Source organism: Euprymna scolopes, chromosome 46 (assembly GCF_053919585.1).
Source record: "Euprymna scolopes isolate OS-2025 chromosome 46, ASM5391958v1, whole genome shotgun sequence".
NCBI lineage: Eukaryota > Metazoa > Mollusca > Cephalopoda > Sepiida > Sepiolidae > Euprymna > Euprymna scolopes.
In genome coordinates, this window is record NC_136527.1 from 171883364 (window position 1) to 171891761 (window position 8398).

Here is an 8398-nt window from a genome sequence, read left to right on the forward strand (position 1 = left end):
TTGTTGGTAAAGGAATATATGGAAGTTTTAAAAGCCAAAAACAATGCGAAGAAAGACCGGAATCATGAAAGTAAAGAAAAGAAAAACAAACAAATATAGACGGGTATGTTTGAGTAGAGAAATGTCTAACTGTTTATTCGTCTATCATTCCTCACCTCAATGTATAATCATTTTATAACCAAGTTGCTGGTATGTGCGGTGTATATAAAGTCCGTTGGTGGTATCTCCCGAAATTAATCAAAGTTCCATACCATCAACGGATTTTATATATACATTTTACACATTATTTTTATACTATTGTTATATTATTTTTTTCTTTTTTTAGTCAGCAGTACTAACGTCGACACCTATAGTCCCACAACAATATTTTTATTGTCATCAAAATCGGTGAAATCGCACAATTTCACAATCAACTCGATCGATTGATTGCTCTAGTTGGCGACCGATTGCGACGACATTACAATCGATTTCATACAATTGTTTGTTTTAATTTTTAAATATAACGGCTTTAATTACACTTTAACGTTATTTTTATTTTTACATATAATAGTTTTAATGAAACTTTAAAATTATTTTTATTTTTATATACAATAGTTTTAATTAAACTTTAAAATTATTTTTTTTTTATATATAATAGCTTGAATTAAACTTTAAAATTATGCTTATTTTTTATAAATAATGGCTTTAATTATACTTGAAAATTATTTTTATCTATATATATATATATATATAATGGTTTTAATTAAAATTTAAAATTATTTTATATGTAATGGCTTTAATTACACTTGAAAATTATTTTTATATATAATTATTTTAATTAAACTTTAAAATTATTTTTATATATAATAGCTTGAATTACACTTTAAAATTATTTTTTATATAATAACTTGAATTAAACTTTAAAATTATTTTATATAATGTCTTTAATTAAACTTTAAAGTTATTTTTATATATACTAGCTTTGATTAAACTTTAAACATTTTTTATATATGATAGCTTTAATTAAACTTTAAAATTATTTTATATATAATAGCTTTAATTAAACTTTAAAATTATCTTTATATATATAGCTTTAATTAAATTTAAAATTATTTTCATATATAATGGCTTTAATTAATCTTTAAAATTATTTTTATATATAATAGCTTGAATTAAAATTTTAAATTATTTTTATATATAATGGCTTTAATTAAATTTTAAAATTATTTTTATATATAATAACTTTAATTAAACTTTAAAATTATTTTATATATAATAGCTTTAATTAAAATTTAAAATTATTTTTATATATAATAGCTTTAATTAAACTTTAAAATTAAGTTATATATAATAGCTTTAATTAAAATTTAAAATTATTTTTTATATATAATAGCTTTAATTAAACTTTAAAATTATTTTATATATAATAGCTTTAATTAAACTTTAAAATTATTTTTTATATATAATAGCTTTAATTAAAATTTAAAATTATTAATTTTAAAATGAAAAAAGTCAAGTATCCTGGTTCAATTATGCTTTAAGCAGAACTATTCATTTCGAATGCGCCGCAGTCATATCTAAAAACGTCTTCGTTATATTACATGGCAGGCCTTTTTGCTTTTGTGGTAATAAAATTTCTCCAATTAATTTGTGATGTTAGACTGTATAAGGTGTTAACTTTGTTAAAAATATCATGTTCCGTTTTTCATCAGATTTTTTCGATTATCAATTAATGATTCTTATCGACGACATTCCGACGCAACAACCTATCTAAGAACACTGCCAGACATATGAAGTACATTTGTGTGAATTTTTAGAAAAATCGACAGATCCGTTTTGGAATGCGTAGGGAAAAACCTTACACACATACAAAGTGCCTTTTATATAACAGTAGGTATCTATCTGTAATATAGTGGGGTTGTATATATTTATAAGTATATATATATATATATATATATATATATATATATATATATATATTACATATATATATATATATGTGTGTGTGTGTGTGTAATATATATATATATATATATATATGTGTGTGTGTGTGTGTGTGTAATATATATATATGTAATATATATATATTATATATATATATATGTAATATATATATTATATATGACTATTGACTAATTACAGCAACTTTAATTACAAATGTTTCACCATCGTAAAACCGATTGTTACTATAGATTTTTTCCAACATTATCCGATGTTCGCAGCTTTTATGGTCAGTGGATCTTCCTTCGCTGACTAACGACTGTCGACTCCTCTCTGACTACCAACTATTGACTAATTACAGCAACTTCATTTACAAATGTTTCACCATCGTAAAACCGATTGTTACTATCGATATTTTCCAACATTATCCGATGCTCGCAGCTTTTATGGTCAGTGGATCTTCCTTCGCTGTAAATGGTTGGTAAACAGACTTTAAAAAATATATAAGAGATTTGAATCTGTCGAACAAATTCTATTTGGTATTTATCAAGTAAAACTATTTTTTTTTACACAGTGATCACCACTTATCAAGGCCCGGAAGCCACTCAGGGATAAGGGTTATTGCAAGCACATTACATTAGTGTGGAGATTTGCTGAAGTGTTTAATCAAGGGGGGCGGTTCATCAGGAACCTGTTAACATTGGACTTGAATACATCCAAGTTGTAGTCCGGAGGGAAGCAGGCAGACGGAACAGAGTTGCTAAGGTGTTAAAATTGAAAATAATATTCACAATTCGTATGCATAATTCAAATTAAATCGTCTTTCTATGCATGCGTAAGTATACATTTAAACGTTAATGTTGTTTCATTTTTAACTATTTCTTATCCATTTCACGTTAGTTCAAATGATATTGACTGGAGTTGGAGCGTTAAATATTATGTGTCTATTCAAGCTGATGGCACCCGAGTCATGTTTTTGTTAACTTTTGTAATCACTACTATATATCGGGTAAAATGTATTAATCAATCGGATAATGGCTCTATATTATTAAATATGAAATTTGCGTAAACTAAAATATCACATTTAAGCGTAGTTTACAGTCAGGACACGCTAGGAGGCATTACAATGTATTAGGTATAAAAATCACTATTAAAATTGTCGTTATAAGAATAATGAATACGAAATCTGCATAAATTAAAATATATTTAAACGTTTTTTACGACCGGACAAGTTTGTATGATTAGCAAAAACTATTTTTGATTTAAGATTTTTATGACTTTTTTTTAAACGTTTTTAAACGTTTTTTTTTTTCTTCATGAAAAATTTTGCTACAGACATTTACTAAAGTCCAGCAACCATATTTACATAAATATAACATTGCCAATCCTGCCTATCTTATCTTCGATGGAGCTGGTACAATATATTAATCAATAGGGTAATGGCTCTATAATATTGAACATGAAATATGCGTGAACTAAAATATCATATTAAAGCATAGTTTACGACCGGGACACGCTAGGTGGCATTACAATGTATTATAATATAAAAATCACTATTAAAAGTGTTGTTATAAAAATAATGAATATGAAGTCTGCATAAATTAAAATATATTTAAACGTATTTTACGATTGGGCAACTTAGTATGATTAATAAAAATAATTTTTGATTTGAAATTTTTTATGACTTTATTTTTTTAAACGTTTTTAACTTGGCCTATTTTTCATGAAAAATTTAGCTACATCCATTTATTAAAGTCCAGCAACCATATTTAGTGGTGCCATTTTTACATAAATATAACATTGCACATCGTGCCTGCCTATCTTATCTGTCGATGGTGGCGAGTCCCAGTGCAAAAGCAAATTTCGTGACAGTGTTGTTGTTTTCGACCGTTAATTATATAATTAACGCAGAACGAATATATCTCAATTTTATTCGTTTATTTTTTCAATTCAGCATTTTTATGACTTGATTTTTAAACGTTTGTAGCTTGGCTTTTTTTTCCTCATGAAAAATTTAGCTACAAGCTTTTATTACAGGCCAGCAACCATAGTCAGTGGTTGCTGGTGCCATTCTTAAATATAACATTGCCCATCGTGCCTGCTTATCTTATCTTTCGATGGTGGCGAGTCCCAGTGCAAAAGCAAATTTCGTGACAGTGTTGCTGTTTTTGACCGTTAGCATATAACTAATGCAGAACAAAGATATCTTAATTTTATTCGTTTTTTTACCTTTAATTATTTTCGTCTTTTGAATGGACAATACGTTGCAACCATCATCGGAAAACGTTTACTCACACGTAATTAACGAACTTTTAAGAATTTACAACGTTTTATTATAATCGTTTTTTTTTTTTTATATCTTTTAATCTTTTTTTAATCTTTATATTTTATTTTCATTTTAATTTTTCAATATTCGTTTAGTCATTTTTTATATCCACGTGTCAATCGTGTTTTTGATTTAAACATTTTTAAAAGCTTTTTCTTTGATTTGGACACACAGAATCGAATTTGTAAAATTTACCAAAAGAATCCTAAGAAACCGAACAAAGGTGACAGTTTTTAACCAAAAAAAAATCATCCAATTTTAATGGCCTTTTTTTCGTATTGAATTGCTTCGAAGTAAAGGTAAGTTTTCATTTTTCGATATTTTATTCCCTAACAATTAACAATTTAATGTATTTAAAATAAGATTTTTTAAATTTTTTTATAAGGAGTAAATGGGTTGTTAATATTTGTTCAATTTCGGATCAATTTATAACACGAAGTGAATTATTTTCCCATTAAAATAGAAAATAAAAATATTTTTAATAGTAAATTGCTTTCTGTACACATTTTGGGTCACCGTTTTAAAATATCAAACGTATAAGTGGCCTTCACAGTCGGCAGCCATTTTGAGTGGAAAATTACACATTTACCAATTAAATTTTCTGGTACTAGTGCAGAGAGTGATCCGGACGTAAATAATAACGTTATTATTTAAAAAGCCATTCTTAACATGGGAAGGGGGAGGGTGTTTTGTACCTATGCTATACTTTAACCTTACAAGTGAATAAAAAAATACATCATAAAACTTTAATTAAAATTGGAAATACGATTTAAAAAAATAGCGCGGATCACTCACTGCACTAGTACCACAACTTTCGAGTACTTATACAAAATACGGGCCGTGCTGAAATAATTGAGTTATTTAGAAACCCATACTTAACATAGGAAGCGGTGGCTAAAAAAAAGAAGCTATTCTGTAGTTTCATCTATAATTTAATAAACAACAGACACCATAAAAATTGAATGTAACCGAGAAATAAGCAAAATTAGTCTGGAAAAAAAACTCGACTCCAACTAAGTCTTCTAATTATTATAATGATAAACAATTGTTTTTTTTTTTGTTTTTTTTAGCAACAAAATCTGTTTTTTTCTCCAGTACATCGAATAGAAAGCATTTATAACGATCGTTTAACGCAATTCTACTGCAACAACGTTGTGAACTACAAATCCAATGTCGTACATTCTGACCATTCAACATTACACACAAACTGCATAGAAAGAAATTTGAGTTTGTGTAATCCGTACGATGAGGGTCAAATACCCAAGTAATATACTTAAAATTTTCATGGTGCCTTCATATATATACATATATATATATATATGGTGCCCGGAAAACTCGCCCCCTTTCGCTAGGTAGGAAAACTGGTTCCTTATTGAATAAATATCGATTTTATGATCGTTCTTGAAGGAGATATTGTTTTTTAAAATAGACTATATATTTTTACTTGTTTAATGTTTTTTTTTTGTTTTTTTTTAAATAAAATCGATTTTCTAAGTGTCCGTTTTCAACCTAACTGGATAAGTTCTTAGTGGTTTAATTCTTTTAAAGCGTTTATTATCTTCATACAAAGTTAATTACACATTTTATTTGTTCTTATTTTAACGATGTTTTTTGGAGTCATAAAAACAATAATAAAAAACAAAACCAAAAAATTAAAAAAACAGGGAGCGATTCGTTACTTTTTTGTTTTGTTTTGTTTTTTTAATTCTGATAGTTTTTTTTTGTTGTTATGTTTTTGTTTTCTCTCATACCAAATGCACTCATGCGACGCGTTATTTAAAATTATAATTTTATCAATTATCAAAATTTATTGTCGTCCTGTCAAATTTTGCAAAAATTGACTAATAAATTAAAAACGAATTTTTTTTTTTGGCGCGAGAGATACCATGTGCTAACCATCTCTCGTTAACTCATTTTTAATTTTTTAAATTTTTACTTCAAAATTCTAAAATCAATCATTAAGAGAAAAAGTAATCACTAAATAAATTTATTAATCAATTTTCTTGAAAACCCCGCTATCGTTTATCAAGAATCTTTTTAATTTCATTTTTTGTTGGTTGTTTTTCGGAAGGAGATATAGTTTTTACCCCCCCCCTCTCTCTATCTCTCTCGATCTCTCTCTAAATTATATTTAAAAAAATATTAAAATTTATTATTTTCTTTTTAAGTAATTTATTTAATTTTCTATTTTTTAGCGATTATCAAGACCCCTAAGATGTGATATACCGGACATTATTTCTCGTTCTCACGTAACACTCGACATGTTTTTTGTTTGTTTTCTGTGTTTTTTTTTCTTTAACGAATAAACGATTCCAAATAAATTTAATAAACAACATAGTCAGCGAGGTAGAAAAATCGATTTTACCCTTTTATAAACAGCAGTATATAAGTAAATTCTTTTTATATTAATATAAAAAAAAATATGCGGTCTCGTTTATGAACATAATAAACGCTTTAAAATAAGTGAAACCACTAAGAACTTAGCAAGTTAGGTAGAAAACGGACACTTAGAAAATCGATTTTATTTAAAAAAAAAAAAAAAAAAAAACATTCAACAAGTAAAAATATTTTTAAAAAAATATTAGGTGGGAGGGGGCTATAGTTTATTTTAAAAAACAATATCCCCTTCATAAACGATAATAAAATGTGTTTTCAATCGATATTTATTCAATAAGGGACCAGTTTTCCTACCTAGCGAAAGGGGACGAGTTGTCCGGAGACGAGTTTTCCCGAAACGAGTTTTTCTAAATTCGCCACCGTGACGTGTATTGGATAAATTTCTATCAGTGTTTTATTTTCATGATTTAAACGATTATAAATAGATAACAGATTTTATTTTAACTATTTTTTCACGTGTAAAAATAGTTTTGTTTTCTTTGGAAATTAACTTTTAGTCTTTAATCTTTCAAATACAATCAAAAAGTAGTCGGAAACCTAAAAAAAAAACTGTCTTTCAAAACTTCGTCGTTTTATCTTGATTTCGCCATTATTGTTCGTACCTGATGAGAAGAGTATTGCGAATAATATATTCATATAAAAAGAACGGAAACTCTAAAATGAAATTTTTACTCTTACTTAAAAATAAACAAAATATACGATAAAAATAGTATTCTGCATATACTCAAGATATATCTATATGAAAGCCAAGTACGTCCAAGGATAGAATACTGCTGCCATATCTGGACAGGAACTGCTAAAACAACCTATCCTGCCTTGACAGAGTACAAAATAGACTTCGTGGCTTAGTGGAGGATGTCCTTTTCTCTTTCCTGCAACCTCTCTCTCACAGAAGAGACGTTGCGAGCCTGCCTTTTTTTACCGTTATTTCCATGGCAAGTGCTCGTCTGGGCTCCAATCTCTGGTCCCCCTTCGCCAATCTTTTATGAAAAACACCTGTCTAACTGAAGTTACTGTCAAAAATTTTCCCCACTCTCTATCTGTGCCTAAATCAAAACGTAGATTCCATGAACACAGCTTCTTTCTTAGAACAGCACGCCAGTGGAACTCTGTTCCATCTGCATGCTTCCCATCTGACTACAACTTGTATGTCTTCAAATCCAAATTCCTGATGAACCGCCCCCTTAAGTAGACACTTCATGAAATTTCAACACTAACGTACTGTACATGCAATAACCCTTATCCCTGAGTGGCTTCCGGGCCTTGATATGTGGTGACCTTGTAAAAAAAAATGGACAAGCGTTTTTTGTTGTTGTTTTTCTTTTATATAAATTAATGGCGGCATCGTATGAAAAACAATTCTTTCATGAATATATTATATGGAATACGGCATTACTATGAAGCGTATAAAAAGTAAATTATGAATGTGAAAACATGGTGCTTACTGATCCGCGCTATTTTTTAAAATCGTATTTCCAAGTTTAATTAAAGTTTTATGATATGTTTTTCTTTATTCGATTGTAAGGTTAAAGTACAGAATAGGTACAAAACATCCTCCCCCATGTTAAGAATAGCACGGATCAATAAGTGCACTAGTACCGAAACCATAGATATAATAATGATTTTACTACGAAAGAATTTATTTAATTCTAAATTGAAATAATGATGTTTTTATTTAAAAACTCACGCAGAATCGAGCTAACTATTCTGTACTTTCACCTAACACTTTAATACGCATTAATACTATAAATTTGA